Below are 14,268 nucleotides of genomic sequence, written 5' to 3' on the forward strand. Positions count from 1 at the left end.
GTTGTTGTTTTTTTTACACATACATCTGACTGAAAATGAAAGAACGGGGAAGTGAATCGCAAAAACAGCAAAAGTCGCTAAGAGCAACAAACACAACAGCAATCAGTGAGAAACATGAGCAGTAAAGGGCTGTGTCCTCTCTGTCCACCTGATAGACTTCATCTGTGTACTTCAACATGGTGACGACAGGAATAATGCACACGTACGGTGAAGACGGTGTTAAATAAGGATCTCAATAAAATAATCACGCAGATGTAAACTCTATACTTTAGAACTAAACGTCCAGTGTGACTTTGACGTCTCTATTAACTGATGTTTTATCAGCCACAAATACAAAGCTTTAGTTTTGTGTCATGTTCATTTTTGGTTAGAAAATGTGATCGGCACCGGCAGCTGCATGCCGGGCAGGTTCTTCCCGGATCCACAACCCCCGCTGCACCGAAGTGGGTATGGCAGCCGCCCGCCGGGAGTGGCTATGATGCTAACTTAGTTAGCCAAGCTGCAGAAGAGCCCATTCTGCATCCGTTTTGAAATTCCTCTCAGCTTTCAACTCTCTCCACCGTTCAAAAGCATGTCCTATATAGATCCTCGCTTTGCCGCAAACTTTATCTTGGCGTTGTTGACATTCATACCGAGGCCTTTTAGGTTTCCTTTCGTCTCATTTCAATTGTAGCTACGTAACTGGCAACCCGTGGCTGCTCAACCGCTGAGACTCTACTGACTGCAATGAGTGTTAGACGGCGGTAGATGGTCGCGTCATACCAAAACATCATTTAAAAAACATAAACAAACTTTCCGGTGCGGAAAATGTTTTTTTTTAATGCAAATATTTTTGTTGTACTATTTTTGTTGGTGAGTTCAGTTTGTTACATGAACATTATCCCTGGTCCTCTGTGACATATTAGAAATACTAATACTAATACATATTATTTGAAATACTTTTTGACTATCATTCAAATTTACCAGAGTGGTTATCACATTTTCCTGAGAGGTTACAAAGTCAGAAAATACATTTTTTATCACTTTACAGGGATTTAAAAAAATGTTCATGTCAAGGTTCAAGCTATTTTACTGTAGACATATAAGCTTAAACCTTGTAATGAAGATGGGGGAGACCACCAAAGGCAATCCATTGATTCTTGATTGTGGTCATTAATATTTTATATTCAGAAATTACAATTAGCTGTATTGAGCGGGATTAGCCTTTAATCTTCTCCATTCAGTAGAATAGCTTGAAACGTGACATAATAACAGGGAGAGGGCCAGGAACATGAATTGGTACCGCCGCTGTAGAAAAATATCAACCCAACACTTTTGTTTTTGCTGTTTTGTTTTCTACACAAAGTGTCAGAAAACCGCCTCAGGGAAGCTCAACCTCATGCACGTCGTCTTCATCTGGGTCTTGACCTGACTGCAGTTTGTCATCATAACAGACTTCAGTGTGCAAATGCTCACATTTGATGGCACCTGGCTCATTGGAGAGGTGTTCTCTTCATGGATGAATCCTGGTTTTCACTGTTCAGGGCAGGTGGGTGAGCGGTTTGATGACAGCAACGTTGTAGATCGAGTGGCCCATGGTGGCGGTGGGGTTATGGTATGGGCAGACGTATGTTACGGACAACAAACACAGGAATGCACAGAGATACGATGACGAGATCCTGAGGTCCATTGTTGGTGCCGTTCACCCACCACCACCACCTCATGTTGCAGCATGATACTGCACGGCCACATGTTGCAAGGATCTGTACACAATTCCTGGAAGCTGAAAACATCCCAGTTCTTGAATGGCCAGCATACACACCGGTCATGTCACCAGTGAGCATGTGTGGGATGCTCTGGATCAGCGTATACGACACCGTGTTCCAGTTCCAATATCCAGCAACTTCGCACAGCCATTGAACAGGAGTGGACCACAGGCCACAATCAACAACCTGATCAACTCGATGCAAAGGAGATTAGTTGCACTGCGTGAGGCAAATAAAGGTGATACCAGATACTGACTGGTTTTCTGACCCCCCAGACCCCCGATTATTATAAAATGGAACATTTCAGAGTGGCCTTTTATTGTGGCCAGCCTAAGGCACACTGTGCTATAGTAATGCTGACTAATCAGCATCTTGATATGCCATACCTGTGAGGTGGGATGGATTATCTTGGCAAAGGAGAAGTGCTGAGAGAAATTGTGATTTTGTGTATGGAGCAAAAACAAACGTATTACGTTTATATTTGTGTTCAGTTTATTAAGGATATCAGTAATGAATACTGAGAAAGATCATCTTTACGTTTGCTATATTGCTTTTTAAAGCTATTATGCCAACAGGCCACTTTATTAGGTACAGAATAATCCTAATAAATTGGCAGGCGTGGCATCTGGTGTGGTCTTCAGAGATGGTCATCTGGTTGTTACTGAGTTACTGTCCTTCTGTCATATCAGATCGGTCTGGTCAGTCTCCTCTGACCTCTGGCATCAATGACCTATGTTTGCTCACAGAACTGCTGCACATATAGATATTTTCTCTTATTCTTTGAAAACACTAGAGATGGTTGTGTGTGAAAATCATAGTCGATCAGCAATTTCTGAAGTTGTCGGTCCCGCTCGTCTCGCATCAGCAACCATGAAACGTCCAAAGTCACTTAATCAGCAAAATTTCCAAAGGGACCCACAGGTTGGCAGTTTTTTGGGGGATCAGCATATTTTTTTTTCCAGCCGAGTACTTGATTTTTTTAACCTCTCACTTAAAACTTTAATATTTTAAGTATAAACATATATCTGTTAGATTCAAACCATTTTTTTTAATGACTTTAACAAGATTAAGTTTTTCAGCTCCACATAACAATGTGTTCTTCTGTAAACTGTGTTTAGGTTTCACGTCGCTTGGCAACTGGCTTGCAGTGCACACAGGAAGCGTGATTCAGGTTCTGTCAAAACAGATGGAGGAACAGGAACATTGCGCTAATAATGCAAGATGAATGCAAAAAGGTTGGAGTATGACTGAAAACACAAAAGTAGTGCATGCAAAGACTTTCAAAAGTAAATTCTAATGCTCCAAAATCCTGACAGTTGTTCAATGAGACAAATACTTCTCGTTCCCACCCGCACCTGTGCAGCTTCATGTTTGTTCACTTGCGTTGTGTAAAAAGGAAGGGTTAAATGCAGAGGACACATTCTATATCACTAATTGGTATGTGTGTGCAAATAAACCTAATTCTAAAACTAAAACGAGTTATTTGCATTAAATAGTTAGCTACATGCGTACCTAATAAAGTGGCAGGTGAATGTATATTGCTCTCATCAAGCGGAACTAGACCGGAAGTTCCTATTATCGCTGTTTTTTTTGGTGTGTATCTGCGTCATTACCTTGTTTATGAAGCCCTGACGGTTCGAAAACAAACAGTTCAGCCATTGCTGAGAACGTTGTGTTTTATTGTAATCTCGGGGCTCAACGAGATCACTGAAAATCCCGTAATAGTTACGTAAACAGCGGTTCTCCTGAACAACCGAATGTCCTGCTCCGGGCGGTAGTCCGGGCACATCCGGTTGCGTACATTGAACCGCAGAAGAAGAATAACGTCCGTTGTGGAGGTGTTTCACGAGCAACAGTGTCTTCTGACTCTGGGTCTGACTCCGGTTTAAAGTCATAAATGGGACTGCGGCGGGGAGTCGTGACGAAGCTATTTTTAAACACTGTTAAAACAATGTTTTGATAATGAGGAGCAGTGCATCCGCTGTTCCAGAGGGGGGCGCTGCTCTTCTGAGAACGGATGTGCTGGATAGTACTGGCCAATCACAAGACTCTGTCTTCTGGGGGTGAAAGTTCACTCTGAAACATCGCGGCTGAAAAACACTGTCAGAAAAGAGGATTTATATCGGCTATTTTACAGCAACTAGGAGGTTATTGACCATAAAAACAAGTTAATATATGTAAGTAGACCTCCATAACTCACATATATGTGCAACAGGACCACTCTATGTGACCTTTAATATATTGCAACTGAAGAAAATCATATTGTGACATGTACACTGTTCGGGAATGTTTGCCCGGCCTCAGGTTAATGCATAGACACAGTTGTGTTCATGTAGTAGAGCGACCCCCGCAAACACAAACACTGTGTGCCATCACATCACTTTCTACAGGTTACAGCAGACACTAAATCAATAGCATTAACCTGTTTGCAGTAAAAAAATCAACGGTCATACCATTTCCCGTTGGTAGGCCGCTGCAGAGAAAGACTCTAGCCGCTGCTCTCCGAGGACCCTGCGTGTTCGCCGACCCCAGCACAAACACCAAAGAAGGCCGATGCAAATGGCTACATTGACCCAAGGTCGGTCAATCAGACTCCAGCTCCGGCAGCCCAGCCCTAAAGGGCCTACACCACACCATTATATCAATCTGTCTGCCTTCAAAAGCAATTCCAGCACATCAATAGCGTGCTATTGTGGAGCCCAGACGTGGCCATGAGGGCCGATCGATGCTCATATATTCCTTGTGTAGACACTCTCTTTGTCTCTGGCAGGAGCTGAGAGGAGTATTTACCTGGCCGAGGCTTTCAGTGTGAGCTGCTCTAATGTATTGGCGAGGCTAGTGATGGGCACTAACAAGAAAATTACAGAAAGCAGTAAATACCATTGACATTGAAGGAGCCAATAGGGGACAAACTGACAGAGAAAATGTGGCGGCCAGTAACAATAACAAGAAAAAAGCAGCAGGTATTATTGTTTTTGCTCTGTGGAGAGTTCTGATTGAAGTTCAGCAGCAGTGGGTGATTTGTAGAGATTTGAATAAGCATATCTATGTGAGCAGATATAATTACCCACAGGGAGGACTGCCTTTATCATGCCCCATATTTAGTTTCTTTTTCCTTTGTACATGAGTCATTTCAGGAAAATGTCACTTTACAAAAAGGAATGCAACGCAACAGCAAAATAACAGCCCGCAGACAAACATTTGCTGATGAACACGGTTGGCAAATTTACTAAAGGCATTTTTTATTTTTATTTTTTTTTAATAACACCTATTTGTATTCCGTCAGGGACGTGAGAGCACAAAGCACTTCACTGTTTGTTTGCTTCCAGCTTTGCAGATGATAAAACTAATGGCAATGTTAACAGTAATTACCACTTATTTTTTTGTTTATTCTGTTGGTTACACTGTTCTGTTTAAACAACTCATTAATACATGTATATCACAGTCAAATAAAGCTGTAGTGCATCGGTGGCGCTAGTGCTTTAGCCTCATTACCGCCACCTACAGTGTTGATAAATTACCAAATAAAATACTTTTAACAAATGCATATATATTGTTATTATTTTTACAATTTAAATATGTAACTTAATGTATTAATCAATTTTTTTATTGAAATATACAGTAGATATATTACAGCAGTGTAGAGTAATTAGACTTAGACACACACACACATTTATATATAGTGACAATGCGACTTTAATATAAATCTAAAATTCAAACATTTTTCTGGTGTTCAAACGTGCTAATTATAGACGCAAAAATCAGTTTCAGGTTTGATAAATCACTTTGCCTGTGCTAAAATAACATATTTACATACATTTTCTCCTCCCAGCACACACATTGCATATGCATTAAGGCAAAGACCGCTAAATGTTGTTTAAATTATTCTTGCAGACGTTCTGTAAATCATATAAACTTTATTTCACCTCTCAAATATCACTGTTTGTCTCCTATATGATATATTTAACTGAAATGTCTTTTCCAAACGACCAATGATTGATAAAGGAAAATCCTGAACATTTACCCCATGCCCAAACTTTTGCATACCACTGTATTTTTACAACGCTGTCAATCAAAAAGTGGTTCTGCCTTTCAGACAGTTCCTCCAACAATCATGGATCAGCCCAGCGTCTGCCCCCGCCCACTGCTCCATTGACTCACAGTGAGGCTAAGCTTACCAGGAAGTGACCATTTCACCATTTTTATCCAATCACTATCTTGCTCACTGCAGGGAAAAAGGCTCTTCTTTGCTGTCTGATAGAGATCGATTGAAGCTGAGCTTCTTCTGGTTTTAATGCACCATGCTGCTACGAGAATGTATGAGAGGAATCTATTATTAACAGCTGATTCTGAGGGAACTAGTCATATAGTTGTAGTTGTAGCACACTTTTAGTAATGAAATGTAAACACAACAGTACATATTTGACCAATTATATACAATTTATATGACATTTAAGAGGAAGCAGAGCTTCCGTTGCTGTCGTATAGCAATGGCCTCTGCTAGCTATCGAGTTGCTTTACATTCGCTTGATTTGCTTTGCTTTGCATATTGTGATGCTTGTGTTTTTGTAACTTAAGTCCAACACCTTCATTGCTTTGTACAAATAAGTAGTGGAAACGATCACCTCGGTGATACATCCAGTTAGCACGTGACATCATAGATTCACCTTTATACCTGTGTTGATGTTACAGTGCCACCCAGTGTACAAACTGTGAATAATCAATAACCATATGTTTGGCTCCTATAGCGGGGGGTGGGCAGCAGCAGCAAAAGAAATGTATGCCATCAACCTGACACGTCTTTGAATTTTCAAACTCCAACCTGTTTGCAGTCGTCTCACTTTACTAGCTCAATGTTGCTCTTGCGTCCGTCTCTCTTGACGTAAAACAAATAAATTCCTGTGTGCAGTGCAGGACTGTCACCGGGTGACACGAGATCCAAACCCTGCTATACAAAAAAAACACAGAGCGTTGCATGAAGCCTTACTCAGCATCGTGTGAACTCATTATACAAATGGTTTGAAGCAGCTGTGAGTGGACTAGGAAAGTGCTGTATAAATACAAACCATTTATGTACTACAGCTTTAGCTCAGTGACACCTTAAACATACTAAACCACAATCATAAACAATACAATTGTAACTTGTATACTTGTCAGATTTGCTCCAGGGCAATTGTGACTTTATCTGGCTCATCCTTGGCTCTTCACATGGCTACCCTCACAATCTGCTCTCATTCCCTCTGTGATGACCACGACAGACACCATTTCATTCTCCATTGCCCAAATGATGCAACGGCACTGAAGGCCACTCTCCTCTCACTTCCTGCTACACATTACTGGTCGTTAGATGGACCACACAGTGTGCCATGGAACTCTGTCCAGTAAGGGTTTGACCATCACTTTGAGCTTTGTGCTACTGTTGAGCGCAAACCCCTTTTGAAACAACTTCTGAACACAACAGACAGTCTAACATTCAAATACAAAGCTGAAATGTTTTTTATTTTTTATTATCAACTATTATGTGTGTAGATGACAGCATCAACTGCTTAGTATATTGCCCCAACCAGCAATTCCTTGTACACATGTACATCAGTCTTCACAGCCTTTGCTCAATACTTTGTTGAAGCACCTTTGGCAGCAATTACAGCCTCAAGTCTTTTTGAATATATACAGTATGTGTGGCCACTCTACCATACAGGCCTGATTGGTGGATTGCTGCAGAGATGGTTGTCCTTCTGGAAGGTTATCTCTGCAGCTCTGACAGAGTGACCATCAGGTTCTTGGTCACCTCCCTTACTAGGACCCTTCTCCCCCGATCGTTCAGTTTAGATGACCGGCCAGCTCGAGGAAGAGTCCTGAGGGTTCTGAACTTCTTCCACTTACAGATGATGGAGGCCACTGTGCTCATTGGGGCCTTCAAAGCAGCAGAGATTGTTATGTAACCTTCCCCAGATTTGTGCCTGGAGACAATCCTGTCTTGGAGGTCTACAGACAATTCCTTTGACTTCATGCTTGGTTTGTGCTGTGTCATGCACTGTCAAGTGTGGGACCTTATATAGACAGGTTTGTGCCTTTCCAAATCATGTCCAATCAACTGAATTTACCACCGGTGGACTCCAATTAAGCTGCAGAAACATCTCAAGGATGTTCAGTGGATGTTCAGAAGCTTCACGGCATAGGCTGTGAATACTTAATAATAATAATGCTGTAACATAACAACATGTGGACAAAGTGAAGCGCTGTGAATACTTTACGAAAATGCACTGTAAAACATACACGTTTGCATACTGTGCTGGTCTATGGTACACAGTTTATACGGGAGACAACACAGTAGTAGGAAAGGTAACAAAATGACAGTAGAAAGTAGCAGGAGCTGCTGTAACACCTTGTGTCATATAGCAACATAGCAATAAATAAGTAATTATTAAAGATGACTAATGATCCAGAAATGATTTAAATAAGCTCAATTAGAATTGTGGTGTAAGTGATGTCAGAGCATTAGAATACTCACGGTACTCTGCATACGTCACAGTTGTAACGTATAGTTGGAACTGCTCGAGGCGGAAGTTCCGTCACTCTGAAGTCTGCAGGCTAATGCTATGCTATATAATGCAGACTGCATGAACAAGAGCTGCTTGATGATTTATTACATGGTGTCAGAAGTGGTCCGTGCTTTGCAAAGAGTGTAAATCATGTCGAAGTTCAACCTACTGGAGAGTTTCAGCTTCAATAAACCGAGTGGACCGACTGGATTTGAGAGATTTTGAGCGGCTAAGGAGCTCAAGAAGTCGGGTGAAGTACGAGTGTGTTCCCTGGTGTATGCAATCGGGAGTGAAGCTTATGTTTAAGTACTTTACTTTTAATGATCCAGCACACCAGAACAACTACAGGAGAGTGATGGAGAAATTCAATGAGTGTTTTTTTTCCTGAGGAGGAACATAATCCACCAGCGAGTGCAGCGGCCAGGTGAGCAGGCAGAGAGGTTTATCAGAGCTCTGTATGAGGCGCCATACTCATACTGCGAGTTTGGGGCGAGTAGCGATGAAAATATTCGAGAACGGATCGTAGCGGGGATTCGAAATAAAGAGCAGTCTCGCAGGTTCCAGCTCTGAGATAAGGTTTGCTGAATCAGTGTTTTCTTTAAATCACTTCTTAGAACTTATTTTTTATAGACTGGCCTTTATGTGATGCTGTCTTTTTTATCTTTTTATTTTTATATTATCATTTTAATTTTTTATCCTTTACCATTAATCAGTTCAATATTTATTTTAATTATAGAATATGTGTATGGATTACGTTTATATGTGTGTATGTATTTTTTATGTAATGTAAAAGCACTTTGTAAACTGCTGTTTTTAAAGGTGCTATATATATATAAAGGTATTATTATTATAATTATTATTGTAATAGCTCATACTTTGGTGCATACTTTGGTCTGACCGTCTCTGACAGTCTGTTCACCAGTCAGAGACGGTGAACGTGAACAAGTCAGTGCACAAGCAGCATGAGCACCTCATGGCCTGACAAGTGACACGTCGAGCAGAAGGACGTTGCTGAGAAGAAGAAGAAGAAGCAAGCGTTCTATTACGACCATTGCCATGGGGCCAGACCTATAACCCACCAGCCTGGGGCTAACGTCCTCATCAAGCTGGACCACCAGAAATCCTGGACCACTCCTCCAGTGGTGACCACTGACAGCGTCAAGCCACGCTCCGATGTTGTCCAGACGCAGCAGGGGGCAGAATTCATGGCTCCATGGCTTACCTGCTGATACTGAAAATCTGTCATGGACCAGGTCTAGACAGATTCTTAAGCGGTCATAAGACTGGACTTGTGAGTTAACATGATCTCACACTCATGGCCTTCAGGGGTGGGGAAACAGGGAAATGAGTTCCAGGTGATAAAACCACATGACTAATGTCAAAAGAGTTCCAGAATGTAAACTGTGATTTTAAAGTGAGAAATAATAATTGATCTATAATCTAAATGTTGATTGAATGTCAGTTCTACAGAAGATAGACTGAAGGTTGAATGTCCATCCATCCATCCATCCACTGTAAACAGTGTTGGCGGAGTACTGCTTCCCCCTCCTGAGGCGCCGGATGGTTGGCCAAAATTTCTTCGAGGCCGACCGGTAGTCTTCCTCCATGACCTCCCCGAACTTTTCCCAGACCCAAATTTTTGTTTCTGCGACTGTTCGAGCCGCCGTCCGCTTGGCCTGTCGGGGCCCATCACTGCCTCAGGAGTCCCTCGAACCAACCAGGCTTGATAGGACTCCTTCTTCAGGGTTGAATGTCCTTATTGGTAAATTTTCAAAGTTAAAAGGGGGGAGATATATACTGTACACTGCATGAACAAGAGCTGCTTGATAAACTGGTGGATACAAACCGAACACAGTCTGGACAGTGACACTGATAGGGTGATACTGTGTTAATCACAGTTTTGTTTGTCTCAAACTCACGATATAACTTTTCACCTCAAACCTTGTCATGGCACACAAGTAACAATTTTATAAAACATTTAATTCAACATAGTTGATTTTTCCTGTACAGAATGGTTCTGGGACACTAGGCTGGTTATAAACAGTAAAACAGGAGCTCTGACTACAACAGATATTTTATTAGCAGAAACAGGTACGTTCCTGCTCACACTGAGTTAATACTATGCTGCACCTTGTAAATAACAAAAACAATATATAAAAATGATGCTTTCAGTGTACACCATCATGTTTATGGAGCTGCTGAAAGCATTTGGCTCTACCCTCAGCTATAGTGCCATGTGAGACGCTGTTCACATTGAGCAAGATGATATACATTGTGTGAGTGCCCAGCTGTTTCGCTCATTTCCTCCCAAGAAGTGCCTTCCCCTGCTGTGCTGTACAGACCACATGCCAGTATATGAGCTAAAGTATGTGAAAAACAGCAGCCACCAAGTGTTTTTACCAAAATGTCTTTTTTTCTTCTGCGCAGCAATGAGCATGTGTGTGTCTGAGTGATAAATATACGAGATTGCTGGCAGATTTACAGTGCACATAGAGAGTGCATGTAGGTATGTGACAACCTAAGAAGAAAATGTGAATACATACGTGTATGTCACAATAATATCACACAAATGTGCTCATAAGTATAGATTATGAAATGATTTAATGTTGCTGCACAGTCCAATATCTTCTCCATCCAGGTCTCCCTCAAATGTACGTTCTTAACTGGTATGTGGTTATATATGATATATAAATGATTAACATAGATAGAATAATTATAGTGTGGTAAACGTTTTTCTCCTTTATGTCCAAATTTTGTCCATGTAGTTCATTATAACTGCAGTAAATAGGTATAATTGGTACGTTTTGAATCAAATGTACATGACCGTGTTAATAACATACTGTTAAATGACTTAAAAATGACTTGTTTCCATTGACTTACGTGTCCTTTATGTATAATAGTTTGAATATACAGGAGTATGAGATAAGCATTACGTAACAGTAATGAAGCATTTATTAACCACTATTACCCTTTATTAATGCTCCTTGTGACCCTTATTTTAAAGTGTAAAACACACATCCCTTAATTATGACCTCATGAATGTATGGGCGTAAAGAATATGCATTACTTAACAATGATTAAGCATTTATTAACCAGCATTTAAACCAATTAAACTGTATTAACATTCCTTGTGACCCTTAAAGTGGGAAACAAATGTTTAGAATCTTGGTGATTCTTTAAGGGTCAAAAATGAAAAAGGAAAATGAATAATTGTTATAGATGTACATGGTGGGTCCACACGGTTGCTGTAGCGGTTAGCGCTCTAGCCTTTGCAGCAAGACGACATGTTCTCCCCGTGTGTGCGTGGGGTTTTTCTCCAGGTTCTCCGGCTTCCTCCCACAGTCCAAAAACATACACTATGGGGGATTAGGTGAATTGGTCACTCTAAATTGACCGTAGGTGTGAGAGTGTGAGAGTGAATGGTTGTTTGTCTCTATATGTGGCCCTGTGATGGACTGGTGAACTGTCCAGGGTGAACTGAGGGAGGCACAGCACCCCCCACGACCCTCCTGTGGAGGATAAAGCAGTAGATAATGGATGGATGTGGTAGACTGTGCTACTTTAGGGCTCATTTTGCATGCTTATGTACTTGTGAAGTCTTTGTTAAGCGACGAATGAACTACAATAAGACTCATGAGAGTGTTAATAATAACATTTCCATTACAATAATTATAAACATTAAGTAACAGTTTGATGTTCCCTTATTATGAAACATGTTATTACACAATGCAAATCCTTCCTTATCTGCCTGATAAAAACATTCTCTTAGACCTTCAAACTCTGGGAATGTCTGGAGAACGCTGACAGATAAAAGGAGGCAGATAAAAGCAGCTGCTTCTTGTCATGTTGTCGAAAACGAACATTCCCACCTGACACACTCGAGGTTTGATGATATTTCTGACATTCTTCAGCCTGGAGATGACACACTGGGAGATTATGGAACAATAAGAAATTCACTAGAAAAAAATGTAAAATGCTCAAATATCTCTAATGCTTCACCGAGCACAGACTGGTGTCGTTAAATACCTTAATATTCCTCTTCTTCTTAAAATAATCAGAATGATTATTAATATTATTATCATAATAATAATAATGTAATAATCACATTTCTCATCCTTCATTCTCATACTGGAACAGACTAGAAAAGCCTTTATTGTCATTGTGCAAGACAATAATGATGATGGCCGTGTGCGTCCTCTCCACACGTCATCTCTTTCTCTGCGTGCCTTTAATGTTGTAATGTTGTGTCCATCCATTCAAGCTCAGAATGATTTCAAAAGCTCCAAGGTCGACAGGCCCTGAAAAGATGCCGTTTGCCCTCATGACACACACACACACACACACACACACACACACACACACACACACACACACACACACACACACACACACACACACACACACACACACACACACACACACACACACACACACACACACACACACACACACACACACACACACACACACACACACCTCCCTTAGATCAGCCCCAGTCATAATAAAAACCTGCTTAAATTAACTTTACAAAATTGCTTTTTCCTTCTTCTCCCTCTCTCCTCTCCAATGCCCGGTTTTCATTTTTGCCATATCTCTCTCTTTCTTCCCTGACTCTTTTCTCCTTCTCCTCATCTCTTCTCCCCTGTTGGGTTCTCTCGTCTGCGTCTCTTGATTTGGCTTAATGACGACGTCTGACACTGTGCAGTAATCAACCGAAATGATTCCCCCTGCAGCTCGAGACAGACGCAGCGAGGAAACTGTTATGAGCAGACGACGATTGGCAGCTTTTTTTTTTTCCCCATTTGCATATCTTCTGTCTTAACTCTCCATGCCAGACGGCAACAGGGGAATATGTCCAAACAGCAGGGGAACCGTATTCTGAGTATTTTGTCACCTGAGTTAGATCCTCAGATGTAAAGTGTGTTTATCTCTGCGCTGCCTGAAAGTAGGCAGCCAGTTCTTCTATAAGTGAAGAGGAGAGTAAGGCGTCCTGTACTGTAAGTGATACAGAAATCCATTAACATCCGGCCACTATGACACATGGGAGTTTTCTCTGCTTGTTGACATCACCATAGACTTTCTCTCTTTATGACTTATTCATTTTTACATGGTGATAGAATACAGTTGGAATGGGAAATATGTTTTGCTCTGTGCACCCACAGTGAAGGGACATTAATGCTGCTATTTATATCAGATATATCTTCTTCAAAACACGAGCTGCCCTCAGCAAGGATCCACCTCACTGAACAGTCTGTCACTGTGTCTCCCTGCAGGTCTTTTTGACTTAAAAGTGAAATATTGAGACCATGATTCCCATGTTGATGGGTGATTTCCTGATTCAAATTCTGGTTTTCTATTAATTACAAGGGAAATATGACTGAATACTGCTCAGTAACTCAAGACTTGGGGCCAATTCCAATTCCAATCTCAACCCTCAAGCTCAACCCTTAATCTTAACTGGCCCTCAAAACCAAGTGTTGAGGGTTATTTTGTCACTTAGAAATGGGACACCCCTTAAATGCAGATACGTCTTCAGACTGCAGGGGGCAGAATAACGCCAAAGCTGCGTCCAGTCTGTTAACTCCAAAAAAGAAGAGGAAGAACACATTTACGTCACGATTATTTATTTATTATTTTATTTCAGTCAAGTTATTAGGTTGTCGGTTAGTTATAAGATGATACTCATACAAATACCACAACCACGGACATATTCAGCTGACAGTTACCACACACCACGGCTTATTGAAAAGTAAACGATAGCAAACGATTGCTTGTCCACACCGGCCGGCTATTGTCAAAAGATCGTAAAATAAAAATAAATGTTACACAACAATGACGTCAGTAATCCATAATATGGGCCTAAACTAAGATAATACAATGGTTTTCATCATTTTTATATATCTATTAACAAAGAAAATACTTCATTTGTATCGCACTCGCTTCGCTGCTTTCGACGCCATCTTTCTTATGTGAAAACACGC

The sequence above is a fragment of the Microchirus variegatus genome (assembly GCF_963457635.1).
Source record: "Microchirus variegatus genome assembly, chromosome: 5".
NCBI lineage: Eukaryota > Metazoa > Chordata > Actinopteri > Pleuronectiformes > Soleidae > Microchirus > Microchirus variegatus.